Source organism: Armigeres subalbatus, chromosome 2 (assembly GCF_024139115.2).
Source record: "Armigeres subalbatus isolate Guangzhou_Male chromosome 2, GZ_Asu_2, whole genome shotgun sequence".
Classification (NCBI taxonomy): Eukaryota; Metazoa; Arthropoda; class Insecta; order Diptera; family Culicidae; genus Armigeres; species Armigeres subalbatus.
Genome location: NC_085140.1, coordinates 1,035,631 through 1,047,354, shown reverse-complemented (window position 1 = coordinate 1,047,354; position 11,724 = coordinate 1,035,631). Strand labels below are relative to the sequence as shown.

Here is an 11,724-nt window from a genome sequence, read left to right as displayed (position 1 = left end):
CAACAGCCAGCATGGCTTCAACAATGTCAGCCAGAGACCAACCAAAATGAACTTCAGCAAGCTAGGGAGAACAACATCCGCCAAACCATGACATGTTGGAACTGCGACGAAGAAGGACATCGCTTCATGGATTCCCGGATAAAAAAAATCATTGAAAAACAATAAATTTTACTGTTACAACACTATTTAGTACATAATAACAACCATTGAATTAAATGGAAATTATACAATAAAATTGCATTAGAATTAATGGTTTTGCACGATAAAATGAATGGTAAATGGGACTTTTACAATAAAAAAGGGGGGTTGTTATGTATCTTTACAATAAAAATTTCGCAAATTTTCCATACAAAATTTAGAGCAAAACAATTGATTTTACGGTTCTTTAATGGGATGATTTCTACGGACCAAACAATAGAAAACAATGTGTTTTAAATGTTTTTCATGAATTTTTTTATTGTTTTACCATAGTAGTACAATAGGAATTAGAATAAATTTCACTGCAGTATTACAATACAAATACAATACGATTTAATGTTTCACAATTTATTGTATTAACAGATTCACATTTCTTGTGAGATGCAAAAATGAATTATTCACATCTCCACAAAACATTATTACACTTTGATATATTGAATTGACATTACATAGTGTAATGATGTTTTGTAATGATGTACATAATTTTTTTGCATCTCACAAGAAATGTGGATTTTTCCTGTTGATAAAATAGATTATGAAACAAAGAAATATACTGTGATTTCATTCGAATTCGAAGATTCAAAATACAGTATCCCCGCATATCCGGCCTTTGCTAATCCAATGACTCGTTAGTCCGGATCTCGGAGTTCTCTGGATTAAAAAGTTCGGAGTTTTCCGGATTAAAAAGTGTCAACACTCATTGAAATACATTATGCTGTCAGTTTAACATTGCAAGTCGAGTCAAGTACGAGACACTGAAGACGGCCTTACTTTTGAGGTCGAAATACGTATCTGTCAAGATACAATTAAGTGGTGGAATTCAATGGGATTGTACATTGCAAGTAAAACAACACAATATTATTTTGTCTTAGCAATCGTTATTTAAAAGACTTCCTTTCTGCTTGTGTACCTGGTCGATTTTTTTAATCTGAGATATATTTGCCTGTAGGACAGGAGGCGTTGTTGTTATGTTCGTGGAGCAGTCCTGGATTCACGCATATTAAAACAATAAAATAAGCAAGATTGAATAAGACTATTTATTAACTTAACCCTGAGATAACCCACAATACTTACGATTTCAAACATACTCGAGCCATGTTGGTTTCTGGTTGTTGATAATTGGTATAAATTTTCTATAGAGGCGTGGATCTTCTAGTGGGCGTTAGCAAAGCTAAGACGTTCCTTTGGTTGGTCCAGCGAAGCATTGGAAACGGTAGCGCACTGCAAGGTTGAAAGACGAAGGCGAACAGGGCATTCCTGATTTTAGCTCTTGCTGTTGGACGACTGGAGTTAATGTGGTATCAGCACGTTGGAATGGAATCGCAGTAGTTTGGCCAGACGCGATAGGTTGCTAGGATCTTCCGTGATCCATATTGACTGAGCAAATTAAAGAAAAAGAAAAAAATGATAATCGATAGACAGATGAAAATGTTTGCTCTATGAAAAAATTGGCCTTTACCCTCCTATCTTCCCGAAAGACGTTATCCTACATCATTAGGAAAAAAATAGGTCATTTTTATATGTACTTCGGCGGTGAAAATAAAAGCACCCCGGAAAGGTGATGAAATATTTCTTCTACAGCATTTCAAATTCTCTTTTGTAAAAAAGCGTCACATTTCGCTAATCTATTACACTAGTTACTCACCATCCTTACATAACACAGCAGCCAATAATCTACCGTTTATCTGCATCCAACAGCAACGAAAAGGATACTTCCGGAGCTTCCGGCACTTTCTGTTAGAAATTTTTTTACTAACCGTAAACAAAACATACACGCTCAATATAAACTAGTTATTCCTCGAGTTAAAATAAAAAGTTTTTTTAAACAATATTTTTGTTCTATTATCAATTGTTAATACATAATATGAATTTTTTTATTTCCAATAATAGTAATATTCTAAAAAAAATCGAACAACTTGTTCCACAATGGAATGTATTGTTATTTTATTGTTTTAAATTTTTGTTTCAAAATAATAAATAGTTAAAAAATCTCATTATTTCTATGGTCAAAACTAATTTTCTTATCAACAATACACGCCCGTTTCAAATCACTCAGAGACTGAGTGATTTGAAACGGGTGTGTAGAATTATTTCATAATTTTCAATTAACATAAGCAAACAATTCAAAAATAATAAAATGTAATGGTAACATTTGAATTTATTGTGCTTTTAAAGTAAGTACAATAGAGGTGTTTTTCAACCAATAAAAATCTACAATAAATGCACAATAGCTTGTATTGTATACCATATAATCTATAGTATTTCAATGGAATAAACCATACAAAGTACTGTAATTTTTTATCCGGGTTGCCCGAAGCCTCAAGCCGTTCTATTTTGTTACCGCTGTGGAAGGAAAGGTTTTTCTTTTCGGAGTTGTTTCACGTGCCGCACGGAAGCGGGAAACCAACAGGCGGGGAACCAACAATAAGGGGGAATGATTCTCCGCTGCGACCAACAGAACCCTCCGAAAACATCCAATTTCAACACTTCAATACCATCATAATTAACCCCGGCATGAACAACAGGCCACATGCAATCATCAGCGTTCTTGGACGAGAGCTCACGGCGTTACTGGACAGCGGCGCAAATTGCTCCTTACTTGGAGGAAACAACGCGAAATTGGCGGAAGAGCTAAGTTTAAAGGAAGAGACGACACGAGGCAGCATAATGACAGCGGATGGTACGCATCACCACATCAGCAGTTATGTAAGGCTACCAATAGCCTACAACAATAAACACGAAACGATATCAATTCTACTTGTTCCGTCGATTCCGGATTGTATAGTTCTAGGCATGGATTTTTGGAATAAATTCGGCGTAAAGCCGATATGTTGCACAATGCAGGCCACGACAACAGAAGAAGACATGAGAGCAGATAGGGACGAGCCGATGAAAGATCTTTCACCGGAAGAGCGCAGATCATTGAACGAGGTGGTAGCACGGTTTCCGAAAGCAAGCACACTGGGTAGGACAAATATCTATGAGCACCGTATCGATGTAGGAAACACGATACCCAAAAAACAAAAATACTACCCAATGTCACAGTACGTATTACAAGAAGTCAACAGAGAAATCGACAGGATGATTGCAATGGACGTGATTGAAGAAGCCGTATTCTCACCATGGAACAACCCACTGGTGGCAGTAAAAAAGAAAACAGGAAAACTGCGCGTATGCCTGGATGCACGATATTTGAATTCGGTGATGGTGAATGAAGGTTATCCGATCCCACAAATTTCTGCGATCATAGGTAACCTTGGGGGATGCTCATACATCTCCACGATCGATCTGAAGGACGCATTCTGGCAACTACCTCTACACCCAACATCGAGACCGTTAACGGCTTTCACCGTGCCGTCCAGAGGGCACTTTCAATTTAAGGTCGTGCCATTTGGACTTTGTACTGCCAGCCAAGCTCTTTCCAGAGTCATGACGCATCTGTTTGCAGACATGGAGCCATTTGTTTTCCACTATCTCGACGACATCGTAATATGCTCACGAACGTTCGCAGAACATTTGGAAGTATTGGAAGAAGTAGGGCGTAGACTCCGAGCCGCAAAGCTCACGATATCGTCAGATAAGTCGAAATTCTGCAGGAAAGAAATCAAATATCTGGGGTACGTGCTGAACGAGAAGGGCTGGCAAGTTGATAATGATAAAATCGAATGCATCGTTAAATTTCCAGTACCTGATTGTCGAAAGGACGTGACAGCTGCCACAAGCCCCCTCATGTTTACATATTTTTTCATAGTTCTCAGCTCTCCAGCTGATCATGTTTACACACTCACGTAAATAAAATATGGAAATCCATAAGTTTTGCCTTATGAAACAGCAGAAGTTCATTCCATAATTGATTCATAAGGCTTCTATGTAAGTCATAGTCATTCGAATAAATTACATAATTATGCCTTATGAAATTCAATATGTTGCCTCATGAATAAAAATCATAAGGTAAGCTTATGGACCAACATGTCATTGATGGTGTTCATTCAAAGAAAACAATCAACGTCATTACTTTTTTCTGCAACCCGATTGACCACGATTTTTCTTCAACATTCAGTTAATTTGCAGATAATTAACACGATATTACCAGTAGCGCGATTTGGACAAACTTTTGGCAGCGGATGCAGGTAAGATATTGCTCAAAATACTACAAACATATCATGGAATAATTCCGAACGAATCCGCTGACTGCTTCCGCTCATGAACAAAAATTCTGATCTCCCATGTTAAAGATCTGTTACACTGCCAAAAATATCTATATAAGATATATGTGTCGCCGTTATAAATTTTTGCAATAGCTCCACCCTAATATAGTCGATATAAAACCACACATAAAATAAATAATTGTTAATTCGAGACCACACATAAAGTTTATTTGGACATATATTTTATTAGTAGTTCGCGTGGAGAATGGTTATGTGTGCGCTGATATACATCATAAGTTAAATCTATGGATTTTTGCCAATAAATATGTGTGGATTTTTAGTAGTGTACAGTTCTTCCACGGTTGTCCAGTTGCTTCCATGGTTGCGTGTTTTAAAAATATTTAACCTTCAATAATTTTTTTTTTTTTTTTTTTGTATCTTTATTAAAGAGACTTTCAGCCCAAGGCTGGCTCGTCTCCGAACCTTCAATAAGACTTTCGGTTCTTCCAGATTTGACGGGTGCGACAACGGCACGTGGATGGAGGCCTTAAATAAGAAGCTGTTGACCCGTTGCTTCCTGTCCAATGAAGCAGAACGTCAGCTTACCTGGTTTGTCCAACACCAGCATACCTTGTGCCCTGTTAATACTGCTCCACATGCGTCTCGGTATCATAGGCAAGGCTGGAATTTCTCGACACGGACGTGCATCCCCAGAACTATAGTAGAGCTGCCCATCCAGAGTGACTGGGCAATAGGGCACTTTGGATTTTCAGCACATTCTGGTGGTAAATACCTCCGTAGTGGTCCGGCTGCAGCTCCGTTAAGGAAACGAAATGAGTTTTTCGTAAAGCTAAAACTGGACATGGGCCGCTCGATTGATATCTTTCAGGAGGAGAAGTGGGTGATCACGGACAGCAATGGAGAAGACTGTTCCAGATATGACTGCATATCCAAGTCCATATCCGACTTGAAGGCTGGTTTACAGTTCTGAAAACTTGTCACGAGATTTGATTCCCCAATGCATTTTTAGAGGGGCGGGATTTATGGGAATTGGGCACGGAAAAATCGAAATTTCCGCCCTTTTGAAAATACATGGGGATCAAATCCCGTGACACGTTTTCCGAACTGTAAACCATCTATTAAGGCTGTGAACCATTCCACCGATTCGTTTAACTTTTAGTTAAAATTTGACAGTTCGATGGTTATTTCGCCGTGGTTAAAAATAACCCTGCTCCGGAGCATGGTTAGATTTGACAGTTCGATAGTTAAACTTTGTTCGCGAGAAAATTGGCGCCAAATCCATTTCGTTCTAAATAACTATCAATCTGTCAAAACTCAAATGAGTCGGCTTCGGAGTAAAATTTTAACCACGATGGGAAAATAACCATCGGAATGTCAAATTTTAACTAAAAGTTAAACGAATCGGTGGAATGGTTCACAGCCTAAGGAGGCGTACTATTTAGCGAAGTTTTTCGCGCCTGGAAGAAGGTTGATTGGAAGTCTAAGATTTGATGAAGTATCTCATCTTAGAGGAACGCATCTATTGTGGTCGATCGCGTTCAGAAATGTATTCGTGCAGTTGTTGCATGGAGACTGGGTTAATAACACGATGCAGATCGAGATCCACAGTTCCCCGAAAGATTGGCATGACTAATGAAGCACACCGTATACTATGTGAGTGATTTGTATAGGATCCCAAGTAACCAAAAGTTCCATTAAAAGTACGTTTTTCGCATAATCAGCTTGACTGAGCTAATTACGCCAAAAACGTACTTTTAAAGGAACTTTTGGTTACTTGGGATATTGCTGAAGCAGTCGAGGGTAATCCACGTAGTGGTGTTTGGAAATTGGAAATTGTTTGGGAAATGGTTTGTTAAGTGGTACGTGTCGCGCCGTACATCTTTCGATCGCGAAGATCAGTGCGTGGCAATATTTGGCAGCTTGCTTGGCAGGGTTCCTACTATAGACTAATGGAAAAATGAAATAAATAAATATTTGCTTCTAAAAATACTGTATGATCATTTTTATTTTAAATTCTAATTTTATTTCTAATTGAAACCTTGAAAATGTGCATATGCTGAAAGTACGTATTTCATAACGAAACTTATGAAATTTCATAAGGTTAGGCAATGAAAATATTAAGGTAACCTTAAGTTAAGCATATGCCTCATTTTAGGCAGAGTTCATTTCAGGTTCACTCAGTTTCATAAGGCAACCTTATGGTTTTCAATAAATGTTCTTGTGGCGAAATTTCATAAGGCAAGTTAATGAACTTCGAAAGGTTTTTTTCGGCAGTGCACAACAAAACCAGCTGGTGCTTCGATATTTACATTCAGTCCCATTGTTCTCAACCAACCACGTGCTTGACGATCAAGGTAATCTATAAAAAGGTTGTCGAAAATGCCTTGAAATACAAAATTGACAACTCTTGAATTTCGTCGAGCGAATCTAATCATTCGTGAAAAATACAATATTGGCAAACATCTAAAGAAATTCACAAATAAATTTTATGTGTGCGTTAATAACCACCCGCTATAGGAAAATCCACATAAAGGTTATTAATTAATAACGGTTATGTGTGTTTCCAGATATATGCTATGCGAATTCAAATAGTCGTTATGTGGGAAATGCTATAGTCAAAATTTATGTGTGCCACATGTAGTGAATATATAGCGTGTATACGAAAGGTGTTTGAATTAAATAATAATATGGGTTATTATTGGGTTTGTTTTAATAGTATTCACTATAACTAAACAATTCAGATTCATTGAGAGGTAGATATTTAATTCAATTTCATAAAGTACACTGTTGTAAACAAAAGGAAAGTGCCCAACCCTATTAAACCGCTAACGGAATGAACTTGGATTGAAGCGCACTTTTGCGTCGAGCGAATGGAAGCTTCGTCTCCATGTGCGAGAAAAAGACAAGATGTGCATGAGGATGAAGGTGTAGAATCTGACGGGTAGCTAAGAGAGATAGAGATTGCCAAAGGATGAAATGCTTAGCTACATGGGGAATTAGATATGTGTAGGTGTGAGTAAAGCAATGAATCAACGAGCAAATGTCTTTTGTAATGTTTGTGTGTTTGTATTGAAAAGTGAAAGACGGCTTGCAGAAAATTTTATGTATTCATTCTGTAAACGATTGTTAGCGCGGATACTCGTGTCGGCAGCATCGGAGTTTTCTAAAAAAAAACGTGCGGTTACGACATGACGCGGTCGGTAGTGTATGAAGTGTTATGGTGTCTATTTGGCGAGAAAGGTAAGAAAAATGGTGAGAAAAACTGTGAATACAATGAAATATTCACACGCATGCAGGACGGTGGGATCCTGTTTATCAATAAAAAAATGATGAAAATAATAGTAAGCGGACGTGTGGGTTCCGCATGAAAGAAAGTAGGACGAGTGGGTACCTACGAGATTGAAATAAATTCAATACAGTGCGGACGAGTGGGTACCGACACTAAAAAAAAAAAAAGAAGAAGAGGAAGTAGGACGAGTGGGTACCTACGAAAACAAAATTCATTTTGAAAAGTGCGGACGAGTGGGTTCCGACACGAAATAAGAAAAGACGAATTAATAAAAAAAACAATAAATAAATTGAGCTTTAGTAGAATTTTATTGGCATTAAGAATTGAGATTGTACTGGATTTTAATGATTTGAATAGCAAAAGATTGGTATTGACTATGAGTTGTTTCAATATTCAAATGTTTGAGATCAACATGTTAAACTCAAACAGAAGTTTTGAAGTCCGTATTTGACATTGAATTTATATTGGAGTATTCAAATTAGCGGAAACATGAAAATTGAAGTCAAAAGTATGACTGGTGATCCACTGCGCTTGGTAAGCTTGAATGATTGGGTTAAATTGGAACGACAACCACAAATAGTTTAAAAGAAATATGTGTCATAAACATGAAATGAAATTCGAGAGAACTTTACAGTATGGATTTGAAAAATGCTGAAATGATATTAGAAAAAAAACGAGTTCGGAATTTGAATTAGATTCCGATTTTGCATCAAGAAAAAAAAAGAGAATTGTTGAAATGTTGCACAAAATTGGCAATTTTGTGTTATGTGATTGCATTTGATTTAGATTTGAATTTTAATAACATTCTTTTGATTCAAATTATTTTCAGACTGAGAAGTGGATATCTTCAAGATGAAATATAACAAAAAAAATAGAAATGTTTAGATTGAATTGAATCTGTATTCGAATTAGTCTAGATTTGTATTAAAACTAGATTTGCTTTATTACTAAGTTTTGACAGCGTAAGCGAAATCCTTAAATTGAACATGTTCATACTTCTATTCGATCAAGTGCAACTTGCTTAATTTACTTGGCTAACCCTAACTTAGTTAAATAGGTTTTGGATTGAGATTGGAATACGAAAATATTTGATTGTTTTCGGATTAAATTGCAAACTATATAATAGATTTTGATGAATTTATATTGGATTTGAAATATATTCGCATTACATTTGTAACTCGATATGTAATTGATTTTTTATTAGTTATTTGGTTGATTATTCGAATCATAATTGCATTGAAGTAAGATTATTTGAATTGGGTTCGTTCAAAATTGGATTAGACTGTTGCATTTACATGGATTTTTTGTTTAACTTGAGCTGGGTCAAGATAACAAAAACAAGGTATTTCGATTGTATTTGAAATTAGATTGAATTTGGGTAATGGTTTGAATTAGATTCTGATTGAATTTGATAAGAACTAGATTATTATGTGTTTGGATGAGGTGTAGATTTATTTTCTATTGAATTAAGTATTGATCCCGTATTTGTTTTAGATTCAAGCTGAACTGGAATACATTTTAGTTTCCATTCGAATCATAATTGTGTTTAGGTCAGGCAATTTGGTTGGATTGAATTTAAGTTAATTGGAATTGTTTTTTATACCGGTTTAAAAAAAAAATGTTTGCATTTAAATTTGATTAGAATAAACGTTTTTTTAATTAAAACGTATTCAGTTTTCTTTCGATTTATGATTGTATTGAAATCGGAATATTTTTAATGAGATTAAGTTTGAGTTGAATATGGTTGAAATCGTATTGGATTTGAATTGCATTTGATAAAGATTGGGATTTGATGGAACTAGATTAGAATAGAGCTAGACTTGGTTTTTATTTATCTTGAGTTCTGTTTGTATCATGAAAAAAAAAAATGGATTTGAACTGAATTGGAAACTACCAGATTAGAAGAGGGGCACGGTACAGATTTGCGTTTAGTTTGAATATGGATTAGTTTGGAATAAAATTTGGATTTAATTTGTGTTGGATTGAATTGCAGTTTGGTTTAATTACTATATCTATTTGAATTTAATTGGGAGGATCGTAGTGTGCGCTGTAAAGAAACGGACGTGAAATTATATTTCCGTTCCGTCAAATCTATCATTTTTACCAAGAAAACATTTTTTTAAATTGAGTTTTAATCTATATAATAACGTAAATTCCAAATAATGGAACGAAGACCAAGAAAGGATTCCCCGAAAACGCACCATCTTCCCCCGAGGAGTCAACCTCAGCAACAAGCCCCAGCCATAGGAGGCAGCGGCTACAAAGATCAGCAGCGGTGGTTGATAGCATTTCCGTTACCGTCAACAGAGGAATCGATAACCGAGTTTGCAGCAGTGGCAGTGAATCTGGTGTTTGTTGTAAGTTCCCTTCGCCTAGTTCATCGGCTGGGAATGAAAACGAAGGACTTCGTCTCATGCGGTATGAAACTAAAAGGATCGACAGCGACTAATTCTACTGACTAGAAGGTGCTACCACGGCCGAAGATTCGGACCATGAAAACATAATGGCAAGATTCATGTTAATGTGTGAAAATATTGTTGGAAATTATGCAAGAAACCAAGCTTGTGGACGGAAATATCAGCTGGATCGCATCCGGTTGGATGAGAATGAGTCCTGGAAGTGATAGAATTTGTCGGCTGTAAGTTATTGGATTTTTGCCAGCAGCTGTTGATTCAAGGCACGATCAGTAAGTCAATTTAAGTATGAATATTTCTGGGAATATACGATAAGGTGAGTGTAATTTTGCTTTTACTTCAATAATAGATTGGCACAATTAGAGTGGTGTCAGAGTCAAATATTGAAATCAGGAGCCACATTAATTAATGCGTTTTGATTTTTTTAATTTATTAATATGAATTTGGGATTTAGAGGAAAATAGTTATTTTACATACTGTGAACGTTCGCTAATTGTTTTTAGCAGCTAAACATCGAAATGTGATGTCAAAACCGCGTTGACGTTGACGTCTTTAGCGGGATCGATATATTTTAGCGCGTACAATCCTTTGTTCAACGCAAAAAGTAAACAGAATTCACACTTGACAAAATGCCCCAATTAGCGAACGATTACTAGGTGTTTCCAGAAATAAAATTTATCTTGTATGGCATGATCAGCTTTTTCAACAGAAATTTATTTCTTCTGTTTCAACCCTATATTTCCTATGAAACTTGCCAATTATGCGCCAATCAATGAGACAAAGAACATCAGCACCCCCTTTCCGTATCCGGTTCGTCTGTCATGAATTATTAAATATATTTGAATATGTGATGTACCTCACTATATTTGGATACTTGATCTCATACAACACTCAAAATGTAGACTATGGAAATTAATCAACAAAATATTGATGAAATATGACGATCTTTGAATCTTAGATCTTTTGTTCAAGAACCTACATCCGTATTTGTTTTGTGTATTATTTGTCAGAAAATACCTTGAACATCGCCACGTATAGTCGCAATTGAAAACGTTTGGCTTGGAAGATGTTTGAAACCTGTTTGTAATTGAGTAATTGAGTTTTGTGGCTTATTAAAATCTACCCGGGATTTTTTTTGTTTTTCAATTATTACTAGAAGTTTTTAAACGCAGACCCCAAGCTTGTTCTTTTATATACATGTTTATTAAGATGTCACTTCAGATGGTAAAGGTGTCTTGAGGATGATTTTTTTTCGTTTCTTCATTTTTAATGCTCACTCACCTTTCGCGAAAATTTGTGGTAAGCAATTTCAATAAATTGTGTTTTGACGGGAGTAATTAAAAAAGAACGATTCCAAGCACGGATAATATGGAGATTGTAAGTAAAAAATGACATAATTTTATTGTTTTAGGAGTTTTCGCTTGTTTTCATCGCTTTTGTTTCTTTTTCTCGTTCCAGAGAGCGAGTAATGGCGCTTTAACCTAGGCCTATATTTACATTGATGTACATAAGTATTCCTCATGTTTTCATAGTAATTGTTACGGTGTAAGGTGCCAGTACCCATTGGTGGTAAAAGTCCCCATGCTGTAACCCCTTGGTGAGCTGAATCATCCCTCGGAATATCACTGAAGATGGACTGTCATTCGGTTATGTA

The 11,724-nt window shown here is 36.1% G+C and overlaps 1 long non-coding RNA gene across 1 annotated transcript; it reads right to left on the bottom strand.

The window, feature by feature from the left end:
* Positions 1 to 1,025: 1,025 nt before the first annotated feature.
* On the bottom strand, positions 1,026 to 1,948 carry LOC134213918 (uncharacterized). The gene is made up of 3 exons (XR_009979567.1): positions 1,844 to 1,948; positions 1,273 to 1,575; positions 1,026 to 1,183 (listed from the first exon to the last, which is right to left on the bottom strand). It is a non-coding gene; the product is annotated as an uncharacterized LOC134213918 (long non-coding RNA).
* Between the last annotated feature and the right edge of the window lie 9,776 nt (positions 1,949 to 11,724).